General features: G+C 33.4%; 1 pseudogene; it reads right to left on the bottom strand.

Annotated features, from left to right (window-relative positions):
• Positions 1–1,149: 1,149 nt before the first annotated feature.
• LOC139868927 (uncharacterized) lies at positions 1,150–12,471 on the bottom strand (annotated as a pseudogene).
• Positions 12,472–18,536: the final 6,065 nt, after the last annotated feature.

The following is an 18,536-nucleotide window of genomic DNA, read 5'->3' as shown; positions in this document are numbered from 1 at the left end:
AAGTGTGTGACTATCTTCATTTTAACCCTCCTCGTATTTAGACTTTTTTCTCTAAAAACGAAACAAAAAAAAAATCAGGAGATTACAGTTGGACTGTATGATAAAACTAGTAGCTACCAAATTGACAATAACTTATTGAATCCATCGGGCTCATAATGAATGATAATGAATGGGTATTGTTGTAATGACATTGCATACATAATCCTATAATCTACAGAAGTTACAATAGAGGTTTTACAGAAGCTAAAAGCCGAAAAAGTATGACTATTAAAATTTTGATTCAGTACACTAGTAATGGGGTTCTAACCTTCAGAAACTTTATTAAAAGGATCAAATAGGCTGAAGATTTTTAGTATGAGCCAATGCGTGAATAAGTAAGCTAAAAAACTTCAATTATGATGTACACACATCACATATGAAGAAAATAAACCGACTAACTTTTGACAAATTTGCAGCTATAATCGTCTATTCAAAAACAGTTAGCCCGTAGATTTCAACATTAGGTGTTTGAAAAGCTTGATAAGAATTCAAGTTAGAAACCCTGCAAGCTTGAGCTCAACTCATAATACGGAGTATCATTTAAGCTAATTTTGTGTACCAAGTAGAACTATAACATTAGGTGTTAACTGGTTTGCAATCCCAACAACAGCCGACAAAATACAGAAGTCTTTAGTACCGGTTTTAAGTATTGACCAAGGTGTTTTTGGATACTTTAAAGTGTGAAACTAAATTTGAATTAATTTATGATTTTAAAACCAATAGCAAAAAGAACTTGACATTTATAAATGATATAATCAAATATAAGGATATTTTGGGCAACCCAATTACAGTAGCATATATGTCTTCTCTAACCAATTTCGAGATAAATAATAAAAATCAATAGAAATGATATTAGGGCTTAATAATTGGCCTTGATATTGGTCTAAAGCCACATGTTTATTTTGATTGTGTTTAAAAGAGGATGCACTTTCAAACACAATGTATGATAAATTACATGTGACAATAGGGCAACATAAAGCTAATTATTAGGCGTGTATACCGTTTCTCTACAAACAATTACCAAAAGAATGTAAAACGAATGCGGTACATGACCAGAATAGAAACCAAAACTCCATTGACACAACGGGGTTTTTTAATGTTCGAAGTGATTTAATCAATCCAGGTTGCACCAACCATTTTAGCCATGAAACTGTATGAATCTGCCCATTCATCAATCTGCAAAATGAATATACTAAGGTCAAACAAATTCAACTCAAAGATATAACTGATATTCATCAAACATCTAAAAGGATACTTTTTAATTTAAAAGTAACTGGTTTGACACTAAAAAGTATGAACATAAGGGTTATTTTAGGAAGTATAATTTGGATCAAGAAAAGAATAAAAATTAAAAATGAGGATTTAAATTCATACCATTTTCTTTGTAGGGCGTCCAGATCCATGGCCAGCCTTAACATCTATCCTGTCAAGAATCGGGTTCGTCTGTGGGCTATTCTCCAAGCTTGTGTACAGTACATATTGCATGGTCTTACAGAAAAATAAAGAACTAACAAAACATAAGCTCACATAAAAAAATAAAGTAAATACAAAATTACAAGTTAATTTAGTTACTGAATTATATATACCGCTAATAACTTTAAGGTGTGCAAGGGCACAACCCTGTCATCATGATCAGCTGTCAACAACAACGTTGGAGGATATTGACTAGTCTTATCGTTAGTTTGCTCTCACGGTCTCCTAACATTATGCAATGGCAAGTACCTGCAGAACGATGATTACTTTTAATTTGCACTGATATTTAATTTTAATTTTAGATTAGATTAATGATGAAAATTTGGTTACATGTATATATTGATGATTGAGACTACAAATACTCACTTGATTAACCATTGGAACTCTTCTTCCTTATCTGAACAGCCACAGTCGGATGTCCATGCATGACCTACCAATCCCCAAAATAACAAAAAAAATTAACGAACGTGTAGCTATATTTTAGAGGGTTTTAGCATTATGAAAGTGTTGAAATATGATTTACCGAGAAGGCTTACCGATTGTAAACTTGTGAAACCTAAGCATATCCATAATACCAACATGAGCAAGCGCACAACCGAAGAGATCAGGCCTCCACAATTACAAAAACTTGAATTCATTGTATAATCATAAATTTGTAGTATGATCATAAAAAAACTAAGGTGTTGTATGTGGTTTAAAGGTGATCTGTATGTTGTATACTGAAGACTATTTGTTTTTATGTCTGTAAAATAACTTAATCCCGTCTGCAGCACTTAAAAACACATTTCTAAGTCTGCGTGATTGCAGACATAATAAGATATTATGTTGTCTTATGTCTTTAAAAAAACAAACAGTCTGCAGTAAAAACGTATGCGCGCGCAGATATAAGACATAATAAGGTCTGCAGACCGAAAAACAAACGACACCTAAATATTTGATCAGTTTCGAAAAGACAGATTAGTACCTGATTAATGCAAGCCCCAATTAGGAGCCCACCATTGCTTCCACCTTCGATTGCTAACTTTTTAGGTTGTGTGTAACCCGACGATACAAGATATTCAGCACTAGAAATGAAGTCATCAAAACAATTTTTTTTTTTTTGCAAGAGAACCATCTTTATGCCATTCTTCACCATATTCTCCACCACCACGAATGTTAGCAATACAAAAGACTAAACCTAAATGCCTCATCATTGCAACATGCCTCACACTAAAATATGGTGTCAGACTGATATTAAATCCACCATATCTATATAACAAACATGGATGTGATCCATCTAGAATTATATCCTTTCTGGCCACAACGAACATTGGTATCTTGGTACCATCTTTACTAGGCACAAACACCTGAAACATAAAAACATTAAGATAGATCACTAATGTGTTGTTTGTTTTTTAAGATGTTTCTCTCTGAAGATCTGCGGACTATGTCTATTAAAGATGGATAGGGCAGACTGTTTGTTTTTATGTTTGCAGCACTAAGTGTAACGACCCGACAAAATCGTCATTGATGGCGCCGCTAACTTAGGTCCCGTTACGTGGTCGTAGTCCCTATATGAGACTCGTTTGACCAAAATTATTTCGCATTCATTTGAAAAGTACAAGACTTACAAAGTTTAGTTTACCAAACGGATCGACAACATGTTTAAGTTTACAAAAGTATAATGTATAAATGAAATAAACCTGCGACATAATATAAGTTGAAAGTCACGGTTGCTATAAATAGCGTAAGTATGTAAACAATATGTTTGAATCCAAAGGTGCTATCACTAGCGTATGCATGTATGTATGCTTGACTCCAAGCAAGAAATCAGAGTATATGCATGTATGCTTGACCCCAAGCAAGTATGAGTGTACGCGGAAGCATGTATCAAATAGCCATATATGAATCTGAGAAACATATAGAAAACTGTCAACGAAAAACGTTGGTGAAATCATAGGTATTTGTAATAAATGCTGTTTTTGAACCACAAGATTTAGTATTCCCATAACGTTGATTATCAAAATCGTTTGCATTCCAAAAGTATTGTTCGCGAGCACCCAATTATCAAGACTTAACGTATCCTTTAATAGAACCCCATCACAATAGTGTTAGAACATACACTGTTTCTCAAAATTATATTTCATCCGTAGACGGTAGCAAACGGTCCGAAATGAGGGTTTGTCAAACCCGTATGGCCACACAATATAAGTTCTCGCTTACACCATGCAAGTGTAACTAATGATAATCGAATTGAGGATTTTTGTTCTAACTCGTTGTGGAATGTTTGTTTCATCGTACTTGTGTTCAAAGTATAAAAGTAAGTAGTACAAAATGTAACAAAGTATATGTTTCTCAGCCCACAATTTAAAAGTATAAAAAGTTGTTGAAAAGGTGGGACTATGATCTCACCTCGAGTGCACGAGTATAAATGTACTTCACAAGTAAACGTGTGCATGAAAGTTGCTTAGCCTTGACCTAAACAAGTAAGTTGTATCAATTAACCGGTTACGACACAAGGTCGGTCGAAATGTGTTCAATTAGTCCTATGGCTCGTTACTACTCGATTAATATAGTATGTGAATCAAGTTGTCAAGTTTCATGCAAGAATCAAGTATAAAAGAAAGATTAGAACGATTGCATAAGTATTTGGTTAAGTTTGACTAAAAGTCAAACTTGGTCAAATTCAAAGTCAACGGGGTCGGGTCGGGTATCCGAAAATTTTTCTAAGTCATATAATCATATATGAGCATGTTGGCCAAGTTTCATGTTAATAGGAGGTGCGTAGCATAGTTAGAATTAAACGGTGAACGACCAAGCGAAATAGAATCTGGCAGTTCATCTGGACGGCATCCAAAGAGTATGGACGGCATCCAGATGTGAAGGTCTGGACGGCGTCCAGATCAGTATACAGACCCTGTTTTGCTGAAACACACAAGTGCACAAACCAAAACTCAAACTAACACAATTTGTGAACCGAAAACACTTAGAACATGTATCTTATATCGTTGGAAAGGTATTTTGACAAGGAATACAACTAACCATATATCATCAATTGATTTCATCATTTACAACAACAAAAACCTCATCAAATGATCATTAAATGTTCATAATCAAAGTCTCAAGTTCGCAAAATGCATTTCATGATTCGGGCAACCAATTTACATGTATGATATGCCGTTTCGAAGGTAATCAAGCATACAATCCAACCAAACACTTACCAACAACATTTCATGGCATTCAAATCATCAAAAGTCCATTTTAAGAGTTATCAAACCCTAACCAAAACTCACAAAATCAATATTCATGTGTTTGAAGTTTTCTTAATCAACCTATACATCAAAACGAAGCTAGTGATACTAGTAACTCAATTAAAACATGAACTTTAACAATTTAACAACATTTAATCACCCAAAACTCAAGATTAAGCACACCCATTTCAAATGTTCAAACTAGTTACTCAAAACAACAAATCGAGCAAACAAAACATGTATTCATGTTATACTTGAGCCATAGACAATAATTAACACCATTTCAAGTATATAAAACGAATTTAGAGAAATCTAGTGTTTTTAGAAAGTTACTCAAACTTGATGAAATTGGTACCAATATGTAGAGGATGAAGAGAGGATCACGAAAATGTATTTTGTTTTGATGTTTGCTTCTTGATTCGGATTTGGATGATGAATTAATGGAGAAGATGAAAATGGTGTTCTTGAGTTTGAGAGGATAAGGGATGAGGAGGTGGAAGTATCAAATGAATGGGTGGTGGGAAATGGGTTGACTAGTTGACCTAGTCAACTAGTTTGACCACTTGGCAACTTCGGTCCCTCGAGTTTAAAGCGGGTGCGGGAATTAACCAAACGAGTATTTTAAAAAAACGCTCGAGTAAACTAGTGATATTATAATTAAATAACAGGAATATTAAGAACGTTAGTCAACGAAAAATATGATTTTAAATAACGAAAGGTATTATTTAAAAAAACGGTGTTAAAAATAAATTTAACGGAAAAACGCGGGATGTTACATTACCTACACCTTAAAAGAAATTTCGTCCCGAAATTTAGTTGGAAGTAGTAGTTGTCGTTTCTTCCTTGAAATCTTGCGTTGCCAACTCTACGAATGAGTGAAGGTACTTCCTTGGGCATTTCAATGAACTTTGACAGTCGAAATTTTACGTCGTTTTAAAGTTTGGTTTTCACGATTCACAATTTCAACCGGTTCTCCTAGGAAGTGAAGTTTGTCATCGATAGTAAGCTCATCGAAAGGAATATCAAGTTCTTGTTTTGGCAAGACACTTCTTTAAGTTTGATACGTAGAATGTAGGATGAACGAAGACTCGAATGAGTTGGAAAATCTAAACGGCTAGTAACGGGTCCAAAACAACCCCGGATTTTAAAAGGTTTTGTGTATCGCGGATTTAGCTTTCTACGTTTCCCGAAACGGATTGCACCTTTTCAAGGTGCGACTTTTAATGTTACGCGGTTACCCACTTGGAATTCAAGAGGTCTACGTCTAACATCGGCATAGCTCTTTTGGCGACTACGAGTCGTGTTGGGTCTTTCTTGAATATGGATAAATTTTCTCGGTCGCTCATGTATAATCTTGGGTCCGGTGAATTGATCATCGTTTACTTGGTTCTACAAAAGGAGAATGACATCTTCGGTCAAATAAGATTTCAAAAGGTTTGACGTTAAGACTTGAATGATAACTATTGTAGTAAGAGAATTCGGCTAAAGGCAAATACTTTTCTCAAGTAAAATTAAAGTTGATAACACAAATTCGTATTATGGTTCCCAAGGTTCGAATCGTACATTTGCTTTGTTCGTCAGTTCGTGGATGACACGCGGTACTTATGTCTAAATGTGGTCCCAAGACTTTTTGAAAGGCACTCCGAAATCTAGAAGTGAAACGAGGATCTCGATCCGAAACGAAGTATATCTCCTTAAGATATATTTTGAACAAGTTTTTGTTTCTCAATAAATTCGCGCCGTGGAAGATGTATCGGTTTCTGAAAATGTTTGTTAGAGCAAGTTTCTTATCGGGTTCTGAAAACGTTCGTTAGGACTATTCACCCTTGAGGCGAATACTAGTATAATGTGAAGTATCTCTCTGCCCACTGAGAATTTAGATAAAAGGTTTCCGTATACAGAAGTACGAGTGTAATGCGAGAGGAATTTCCGCCTCGATGTGAGCATAACAAGCATTTTATAGTTCGTCGATAAAACTGTGCGAAAACGAGATAGTATACACGTATAACATACGTTTGATGTTGAAAGAATTTGCCATTCATTTGGAAGCATAAATATGGTTCGACAATAATCGAATGTGTCCCGGGTATGGTTGTTATCAGTATTCTCGGAGTTTTCGGATGTTCAAACAAGAAAAATAAAGTCATGTACATGGCACATGGTGGTGATTAGGTTGATCGAGTCCAATCACCATCACGAGTCATTAGAACTTTGGTATGACTTACCGTAATATAACCACGTTGATCGAGTGTCGTTATATTACGCTAACTCATACCTCCATTCCCACATCACTCCATAGATTCAAGTTCGTATAATCGTGAAGTTTTAAAATGAACAAAGTGTAACGACATCTCTAACGTGACTCGTATTGAATCGAAAGAATTAGTGCAACTCTAAAGAAGCGTTCCCCGAGGGAGGTGTATAAATGATTGTTCACGTCAAAGCGGTTCAAGTCAAACAATAGTGTATTTCGGTACGAGAAGTGTAACGAATCATGATAACGAATAGTACGCAACCGTAGTGATAAATAGTGATGACGATACTCACCTAGAGTAGTGATGGTAGTAACAAAAAGTGGTAGATAGTAAGGAACACCGGTGTGACACCGATAGTAAGTTGAAACGGTGGCGAATGACAGTCTGGGAGACAGAGTTCCCGAACAAGTATGACTAATGAAGTCGTCGTCGTCCTTACGCGTATGAATCTTAAGTTTACGTGTGTTACCAGAAAGCAGTAGATTATAGATTCGTATGATGAAAACTTGGTACCATTAAGAAGTTTGCCAAAGAATGATTCAAGTATAATGCACAAGTAGTCAAGTAAGTGCTATCTATAGCAAATGTATGTCAGAATGCAATGGCTAACTATCCGATTGTAGTCTAGATTCACTAATGCGTCCTAACGACTCTGTCAGACACACTAATGCACATCCTAGATCCCTACAACCAATGCTCTGATACCATCTGTAACGACCCGACAAAATCGTCATTGACGGCGCCGCTAACTTAGGTCCCGTTACGTGGTCGTAGTCCCTATATGAGACTCGTTTGACCAAAATTATGTCGCATTCATTTGAAAAGTACAAGACTTACAAAGTTTAGTTTACCAAACGGATCGACAACAAGTTTAAGTTTACAAAAGTATAATGTATAAATGAAATAAACCTGCGACATAATATAAGTTGAAAGTCACGGTTGCTATAAATAGCGTAAGTATGTAAACAATATGTTTGAATCCAAAGGTGCTATCACTAGCGTATGCATGTATGTATGGTTGACTCTAAGCAAGAAATCAGAGTGTATGCATGTATGCTTGACCCAAAGCAAATATGAGTGTACGCGGAAGCATGTATCAAATAGCCATGTATGAACCTGAGAAACATATAGAAAAATGTCAATGAAAAACGTTGGTGAAATCATAGGTATTTGTAATAAACGCTGTTTTTGAACCACAAGATTTAGTATTCCCATAACGTTGATTATCAAAATCGTTTGCATTCGAAAAGTATTGTTCGCGAGCACCCAATTATCAAGACTTAACGTATCCTTCCATAGAACCCCATCACAATAGTGTTAGAACATACACTGTTTCTCAAAAATATATTTCATCCGTAGACGGTAGCGAACCGTCCAAAATGAGAGTTTGTCAAACCCGTATGGCCACACAATATAAGTTCTCGCTTACTCCCTGCAAGTGTAACTAATGATAATCGAATTGAGGATTTTTGTTCTAACTCATTGTGGAATGTTTGTTTCATCGTACTTGTGTTCAAAGTATAAAAGTAAGTAGTACAAAATGTAACAAAGTATATGTTTCTCAGCGCACAATTTAAAAGTATAAAAAGTTGTTGAAAAGGTGGGACTATGATCTCACCTCGGGTGCACGAGTATAAATGTACTTAACAAGTAAACGTGTGCATGAAAGTTGCTTAGCCTTGACCTAAACAAGTAAGTTGTATCAATTAACCAGTTACGACACAAGGTCGGTCGAAATGTGTTCAATTAGTCCTATGGCTCGCTACGACTCGATTAATATAGTATGTGAATCAAGTTGTCAAGTTTCATGCAAGAATCAAGTATAAAAGAAAGATTAGAACGATTGCATAAGTATTTGGTTAATTTTGACTAAAATTCAAACTTGGTCAAAGTCAACGAGGTCGGGTCGGGTATCCGACAATTTTTCTAAGCCATATAATCATATATGAGCATGTTGGCCAAGTTTCATGTTAATAGGAGGTGCGTAGCATAGTTAGAATTAAACGGTGAACGACCAAGCGAAACAGAATCTGGCAGTTCATCTGGACGGCGTCCAAAGAGTCTGGACGGCGTCCAGATGTGAAGGTCTGGATGGCGTCCAAGAGTCTGGACGGCGTCCAGATCAGTATACAGACCCTGTTTTGCTGAAACACACAAGTGCACGAACCAAAACTCAAACTAACACAATTTGTGAACCGAAAACACTTAGAACATGTATCTTATATCGTTGGAAAGGTATTTTGACAAGGAATAAACTAACCACATATCATCAATCGACTTCATCATTTACAACAACAAAAACCTCGTCAAATGATCGTTAAATGTTCATAATCAAAGTCTCAAGTTCGCAAAATGCATTTCATGATTCGGGCAACGAATTTACATGTATGATATGCCGTTTCGATGGTAATCAAGCATACAATCCAACAAAACACTTATCAACAACATTTCATGGCATTCAAATAATCAAAAGTCCATTTTAAGAGTTATCAAACCCTAACCAATACTCACAAAATCAATATTCATGTGTTTGAAGTTTTCTTAATCAACCTATACATCAAAACGAAGCTAGTGATACTAGTAACATAATTAAAACATGAACTTTAATAATTTAACAACATTTAATCACCCAAAACTCAAGATTAAGAACATCCATTTCAAATGTTCAAACTAGTTACTCAAAACAACAAATCGAGCAAACAAAACATGTATTCATGTTATACTTGAGCCATAGACACTAATTAACACCATTTCAAGTATATAAAACGAATTTAGAGAAATCTAGCATTTTTAGAAAGTTACCCAAACTTAATGAAATTGGTACCAAAATGTAGAGGATGAAGAGAGGATCACGAAAATGTATTTTGTTTTGATGTTTGCTTCTTGATTCGGATTTGGATGATGAATTAATGGAGAAGATGAAAATGGTGTTCTTGAGTTTGAGAGGATAAGGGATGAGGAGGTAGAAGTATCAAATGAATGGGTGGTGGGAAATGGGTTGACTAGTTGACCTAGTCAACTAGTTTGCCCACTTGACAACTTCGGTCCCTCGAGTTTAAAGCGGGTGCAGGAATTAACCAAACGAGTATTTTAAAAAAACGCTCGAGTAAACTAGTGATGTTATAATTAAATAATAGGAATATTAAGAACGTTAGTCAACGGAAAATACGATTTTAAATAACGAAAGGTATTATTTAAAAAAAACGGTGTTAAAAATAAATTTAACGGAAAAACGCGGGATGTTACACTAAGAAGCATATTTCAAAGTCTACAAAGACAGAATAAGATAAAATTTTATCTTATGTCTTCAGATGAACAAACAGTGTGTAGTAAGAATGTATGCGGGCGAGCAGACATAAGACATAACAAAATCTGGAGATGAAAAACAAACAACACCTAAATACTTCTATACTAAAATGAGATCTACTATAAAGCTTATAGCCTAGTTTAAGTAAATTTATATCGACACTCCAATATCTTATGCATATCTAAAATTGCAAGGCCCAAACCTATGCACCCGGAGTTGCAGGAGCAATTTTGACTCATTTCTTTCGATTATATTTAATATCCAATGTAACAAACTGGAAAATGAAGGGTGAAACAACTAAGATAAAACTGGCTAAATGTTTTGGATGTCATCAAAAGTGTATTTTTGCTGCAGAGAATATCTAGAAACACGTTATTCTGTAAAAACCAGGAACCAAAATTTCATATCAAACTATAAAATCTTTTAGGAATTATAATGCATACCTGACTAACATGAAACTGTGTCTGATCAAAACCAGGAACCACAATTTCACGAAATACTTTCAGATCTGGAATCCCAGTTTCTAAGTTGCATTGGTATATGGTCCCAGGAGTAAGAAAGCTTGTAAAGGCAATAAAAAACAAGTTATCTTTTCGGCGTGCGCTGACATCATCCACGCTACCAATGCTGATGGGCAGATTATGTAAAAGGGACCCACTTTGTAAATCTCTTAACTACAAAATGTGTTTGCAATCACTCATATAACTCACTACAATTTGATTTCCATTGACAGCGACAGCTGTATCAAGCACATCATTATCATATTGTGGAATGATCTCAGTTCACACGTTTGGGTCGTTTAGATTGACTCTGACCAGTTTGTACATTGGAGCGTCTTTATTTGTTAGAAGATGAAAACAGTGTCATCGTTTGCAATGGCTTGGTACATTGCTTCAAAGTTGTCAATAAGCTTAACAAAAGGAAGACTTTTCTTTTCTTTACATCCTTTAATTCCACCTGGTAGAGTAGAGATATCACAGTAATAAAATTTGTTCACGGGATCACATCCCTCAGGAATATATTGCAGAACAAACTGCACAAGAAATTAAAATAAATTAATCAAACGATATACTGTGACACACCATACTATATATAGAAAGGAAATTGCATAAATGGTAACAAATATCACTCAAATTTCTATTCTGGATTTTCTCACTTATTTTATTTTTATTTTTTGGCAAAAATAACGATTACTACTAAAATAAAGGTGCCTTCATCAATAAATGAAGGACCTATAAACCGATACAATCAATCCAAACAAAACGGCTCACTAAAAGTAAACATGCTAGAACCAAAATAGAACTATACTTAGCTAACTCTAATCGAACCATAGCGGAAAAACAATACCTAACACAAATAGATAACCATTTTGAATAAACACCCAAAGAAGGGCGCAAACTATGAAAAAATAAATCCATTCTAAAAAGATGGTAAACATAACACATATAAGTAGAAAACTGGTTGCAGCTGCGGGTATGACCATTTTAACAAATTTTACCACCAGACATACAAAACTCCTTGTTTTAAATGACAAAGTAATTCAAATTTGGTTACCCAAAATAGATATTCTTAGCTTTAAACCCAAAGCTTTATTAAGTTTGTAACCCTTTTTATGGGTAAAAGATGCTATCTTAATCACAATAGGAATTTGGAGATAGCTGGCTATTATTTATATATATATATATATATATATATATATATATATATATATATATATATATATACCTTCCCATCTTCGGTTACAGAGGCTCCAACTATGTACTGTAGGTTATCAGGGTTTTCCCAGCATAAAATATCTTCAGATTGATCGGTTCCCAAGAAATGGTAATAGAGCCGATGATCAAGATTCGCGTTTGTTTCTATACCAGCATCCAAATTTTCTCCTTCCCTACCAAATCACCAATATATAATTGTTATATTGTATAATTGTAACAATATCAGCCATCGGGCTTATGCATATGCTGCATCTGTAGCTATAGCTTTCTAGAAAATGTGAAAGGGCAACAAACAAATCCTTAACCCTAAAATGATATTTGCATAGTTGCTGCAAATGTCATTGGTCTAACTTAAAGCCAGGAGATTACTGAAAATAATAGATAGAAAGCTAACGTATCCCAAAGGGTCAAGAGCTTTTCAGTTGTCTTTGCACTTACTTTGGAGCAGGATATGTTGGTGATTATAGTGTTATTAATAATCATTTTAGTTAATTGGGATTTACTAGAAAGCAAAGGCTTATCGAATTAAGCTCAATGACGAGTTTAAAGTGTGCGGAGTGCACGTTCGTTCGGGTTAATTCGATAAGGTATTGGAAATTACATCTTTTCATGGAAAGGTAACCATGAATGGTTACATCTGTTCATGAAGAGTGATGCCATTCCTAAAAGATGTGAACGAAGAGTTGCATCTTTTCGTTGAAATGTTGCATATTTACATTGAAGGGTTACATCTTTTCGTCGCACTTTCACCTCTTATATATAGAGTAATTTTCTTTCATTTTAACATATAGAAAATCACATTCTCATTAATACTATAATTTGATCTCTTCTTGCCTAGAATCAAATTGCGTTCTTGTCTTATTCCAATTAAGATTTGGTGTAACCCGAGGCAAGTATGGTCGAAATACTTAATTGGGAAACTGTTTCACAATTCAAGAATCAATCCGGGATTATCATTTACAACCCTTATTTCTAACAATCTAATTAAGTATTTTGAGATGATCATGGTTGGAGAGATTCGTGGAATATGCAAATCTTGAAAAGAAGGCTAGAGTTATGAAAGTAAAAGTATTTATCAGCTTCCCCAAATGGAGCCCCATACTTTGGGTAGTCATAGAACTAAGTAATCTTGTCATGAAGCTTTTCCCTAGTCTCGCACTGTTTAAGAACAGATTCGGTCAAATCCACTTGTTTTTTAACAAATTCTTTTACCTCTTCCGCCTCAAGATCTTCAAGCCTGAAAAACAATTCATTGTCAAGCATAACAAGCGTGCACACACACGGACATACAAGTACAATCCATACACAACTTTACACGCATAGATAAATAAGTACCCCTTTTTAAAATACATAAATAAGTATGATTTTCAAATAATTTAACATTTGTAAGGATGCTCGAGTGGTTAATTGCCAGGTATAGTGTGTTACTGATCGCGAGTTTGAACCTAAGGAGACACTTTTTTAAAAAATAGGCTGCCAAAATGCGCGGGCAACGTAAAACTTGTTCCGTTCAAATAGAACTACTACTAGAAAGAAATTCTAGAAAACAAAATATAATTCATACATTTTTCAATACTTTACTTTACTGTAACTAGTAAAAGAAAAGCAAAAATATTTGAAACAACAAACTTGAAAGAAACTGAACATATTATTAACTAATTTCATTATGTATGTTCACACTAGAAGCAGAGCCATGTGGATATAATAATAATAATAATAATAATAATAATAATAATAATAATAATAATAATAATAATAATAATAATAATTTAATTAATTTAACATCAAATTATACTCCAACATACATTTATTTACAGTATCAGTACTAGTACTGGGTGATGGCCCCCATACTACTATTCTTTATTAAGTATCCAAGATTTGTTGGGGTTTTGGAATACATGTGTGTGAAATTATAAAGTTTTCAAATAAACCCTTCTATCTATTACTAATTTAATAAAAGGGCATTTGTGTCCTTTTGTATGTTATACTGGATAATTACAAATCTGCCATCTATTGTATGAACCGTTGATTTAAAAGATTTAAAGGTCCAGATTTTGTTTTCCAAAAACCCTTCTATTTCTAATTTGAAAGGACATTTGTGCCCTTTTGTAGGTGTTATACCGGATATTTACACATCTACCATTGATTGTATGAACCGTAGATTTAAAAGATTTAAAGGTCCAGATTTGCTGTTAAGGGTCTATATATATACATGTAAGGTTTGGAGTTTATCATTCTCATTCTTATTTCACATAAAATTACAAGCTAGCAAATAGAAATATCAAGTACCCCTTTTTTAAATACATAAATAAGTATGATTTTCAAATAATTTAACATTTGTAAGGATGCTCGAGTGGTTTAATGCCAGCTATAGTGTGTTACTGATCGCGAGTTTGAACCTAAGGAGACACACTTTTTTTTTTAAAATAGGCCGCCGCAATGCGCGGGAAACGTAAAACTTGTTCCGTTCAAATAGAACTACTCTTAGAAAAAATTCTAGGAAATAAAATATAATTCATTCAGTTGTTAATACTTTACTTTACTGTAACTAGTAAAAGAAAAGCAAAAGCATTTGAAAGAACAAGCTTAAAACAAACTCAACGTATTATTAACTAATTTCATTATGTGTGTTCACACTAGAAGGCGTGCCATATGGATATAATAATAATAATAATAATAATAATAATAATAATAATAATAATAATAATAATAATAATAAAAATATTAATAATAATAATAGTAATTTAATTAATTTAACATCAAATTATACTCCATCATACATTTATTTACACTATCAGTACTAGTACAGGGAAGTGACCCCCACACTACTATTCTTTATTGAGAATATCTGATATGTTGGGGTTTTGGAATACATGTTTGTGAAATTATGAAGATTCCAAATAAACCCTTCTGGCCATTTGAGTCATTTTTTATGTTATACCGGATAATTACAAATCTGCCATCTATTGAATGAACCGTTAATTTAAAAGATTTAAAGGTCCAGATTTTATTGTCCAAAAACCCTTCTATTTCAAATTTGAAAGGAAATTTATGCCCTTTTGTACCTGTTATACCAGATATTTACACATGTGCCATTGATTGTATGAACCATTGATTTAAGAGATTTAAAGGTCCAGATTTGTTGTTAAGGGTCTATATATACAAGTGAGGTTTGGGGTTTATCATTCTCATTCTTATTTCACATAAAATTACAAGCTAGCAAACAGAAATATCAAGTACCCTTTTTTAAATACATAAATAAGTATGATTTTCATTTAATTTAACATTTGTAAGGATGCTCGAGTGGTTTAATGCCAGCTATAATGTGTTACTTATCGCGAGTTTGAACCTAAGGAGACACTTTTAAAAAAAAAATAGGACGCCACAATGCGCGAGCAATGTAAAACTTGTTCTGTTCAAATAGAACTACTACTAGAAAGAACTTCTAGGAAACAAAATATAATTCATTCATTTTTAATACTTTACTTTACTTTAACTAGTAAAAGAAAAGCAAAAACATTTGAAACAACAAACTTGAAAGAAACTGAACATATTATTAACTAATTTCATTATATTTGTTCACACTAGAAGGAGGGCCATGTGGATATAATAATAATAATAATAATAATAATAATAATAATAATAATAATAATAATAATAATAATAACAATAATTTAATTAATTTAACATCAAATTATATTCCATCATACATTTATTTACAGAATCAGTACTAGTACAGAGCGGTGGCCCCTACACTACTATTCTTTATTGAGAATCCCAGATTTGTTGGGGGTTTTGGAATACATGTCTGTGAAATTATGAAGTTTCTAAATAAACCCTTCTATCTATTTCTAATTTAATAAAAGGGCATTTGTGTCTTTTTGTATGTTATACCAGATAGTTAAAAATATGCCATCTATTGTATAAACCGTTGATTTAAAAGATTTAAAGGTCCAGATTTTATTGTCCAAAAACCCTTCTATTTCTAATTTGAAAGGACATTTGTTCCCTTTTGTACGTGTTGTTCCGGATATTTACACATCTGCCATTGATTGTATGAACCGTTGATTTAAAAGATTTAAAGGTCCAGATTTGTTGTTAAGGGTCTATATATACATGTAAGGTTTAGGGTTTATCATTGTCATTCTTATTTCACATAAAATTACAAGCTAGCAAACAGAAATATCAAGTACACATTTTTAAATACATAAATAAGTATGATTTTCGAATAATTTAGCATTTGTAAGGATGCTTGAGTGGTTTAATGTCAGCTATAGTGTGTTACTGGTCGCGAGTTTAAACCTAAGGTGACACTTTTTTTTAAATAGGCTGCCGCAACGCGCGGGGAACGTAAAACTTGTTTCGTTCAAATAGAACTACTCTTAGAAAGAAATTCTAGGAAACAAAATATAATTCATTCATTTGTTAATACTTTACTTTACTGTAAATAGTAAAAGAAAAGCAAAAACATTTGAAACATCAAACTTAAAAGAAATTGAACATATTATTAACTAATTTCATTATGTGTGTTCATACTAGAAGGAGGGCCATGTGGATATAATAAAAATAATAATAATAATAATAATAATAATAATAATAATAATTTAATTAATTTAACATTAAATTATACTCTATCAATCATTTATTTACAGTATCAGTACTAGTATAGGGCGGTGGCCCCCACACTACTATTCTTTATTGCGAATCCCAGATTTGTCGGGGTTTTAAAATACATGTCTGTGAAATTATGAAGTTTCCAAATAAACCCTTGTATCTATTTCTAATTTAATAAAAGGGCATTTGTGTCCTTTTGTATGTTATACCAGATAATTACAAATCTCTCATTTATTGTATGAACTGTTGATTTAAAAGATTTAAAGGTCCAGATTTTGTTGTCCAAAAACCCTTCTATTTCTAATTTGAAAGGACCTTTGTGCCCTTTTGTACGTGTTATACCGGATATTTACACATCTGCCATTGATTGTATGAACCATTGATTTAAAAGATTTAATGGTCCAGATTTGTTGTTAAGGGTCTATATATACATGTGACATTTGAGGTTTATCATTCTCATTCTTATTTAACATAAATTACTAGCTAGCAAACAGAAATATCAAAATGTCCATGCGGTACCCACAAGAAGATCAAGATGATGATGAACAATCTGTTAACTGGGAGAGTGCACAGGGTCCAATAAGAATTAAAAAAGCTGAGAAATCAAACTGGAAGAATTCAGCAAGTAACAAAAAGAGAGGTCACACATCATCATCTGTGAGTAAGAGTGGTGGATGGGGAAGCAGTAAAGACGAGACAAAATCTTTTTGGAAGAAGCAGAAAACAACTGAGAAAAATGAATCCCGTAAGAAGAAAGAAGAATCAAAGAAAGCAGATGAAGAGACAGAAGAAAAAGAAGATGAAGGCGAAGATGGAAAACAAAGTGATGGCAGTGATGGTCAAATCCACTTGTTTTTGATGTGGAACCGATCTCGTGGATGCTTGGAGGCAAAGAAATTAGTTATAGTTATCTAGTTTATTTATTTTATTAAGTTTATTTACTTATTTAAATTATTTGTTTCCATTAAATTAGAATTGTGATAAGGTTAGGAGTTCAATTCGGTTAAGAATCCTAGCTAGATGTCTCTTATTATATATATAGTCCATGTACGTATGAAGCTATCGATCTAACTTTTGGAATTAATTAAAAGTCAGCCTTGAGTTTGCATTTGCATCTCATATTTACGTATTAGTAAATACGTGTTTTATCAATTAAAAGCACGTTGATGTTTTTAATTGTTTGTTGTGAAGACCGTTTGTCTTCCAACGATCCTTGATCCTCATGTATCAGAGCAATAATGAAGGGCGGTGGTTGAAGGGTGGCCAACGACTAAGTTGCTAGTATCGGCGCCCTAGAACGGCAGCCTCAAGGGGGGGCTCAATGTAACGACCCGCACTTTTTCGATCATACTATACTTATAAGATTAATATTTACATAAATTAAACCTTGCCAACATGATAAGCAATCCAAATTGTCGAGATTTATATTTCCGAAAAGAGTTTTACATAACGTTTGACTGTCTAGTTTGACCGATGATATCACGAACTATACAATATATGATAATTATACGTTTGTGTATATATATGTATATATACATATTTAACATGATTAAAGAATGTTTTAATACCTCATTTTATATTAATAACAACAAGTTATATGTGTATTTTGAAACTACTAACTTAAGTTTTCAAAACGATAACAATACGTAACGTTATTTGACATATATACTTAAGACTTATAATGTTATACATATATTGTATAAGTAATGTATTTAATTACTTTTAAAGAACTTAAATACATAAAACCATATAAGTGTATTCACAAAAGATAGCTATATTTGAATCCTCATTTCATTTTTCACAAAATTTCTATACGTATACCTAGAGTATTTGTACTCGTATCATACCTAGCTCCTATACGTATTTACTAATAGTAAATACACATCAAAATCACCACCTAACC

The sequence above is a fragment of the Rutidosis leptorrhynchoides genome, chromosome 9, assembly GCF_046630445.1.
Source record: "Rutidosis leptorrhynchoides isolate AG116_Rl617_1_P2 chromosome 9, CSIRO_AGI_Rlap_v1, whole genome shotgun sequence".
Taxonomy (NCBI): Eukaryota; Viridiplantae; Streptophyta; class Magnoliopsida; order Asterales; family Asteraceae; genus Rutidosis; species Rutidosis leptorrhynchoides.
Note: the sequence above shows the minus strand (reverse complement) of the source record. Positions and strands in the feature narration are given on the sequence as shown.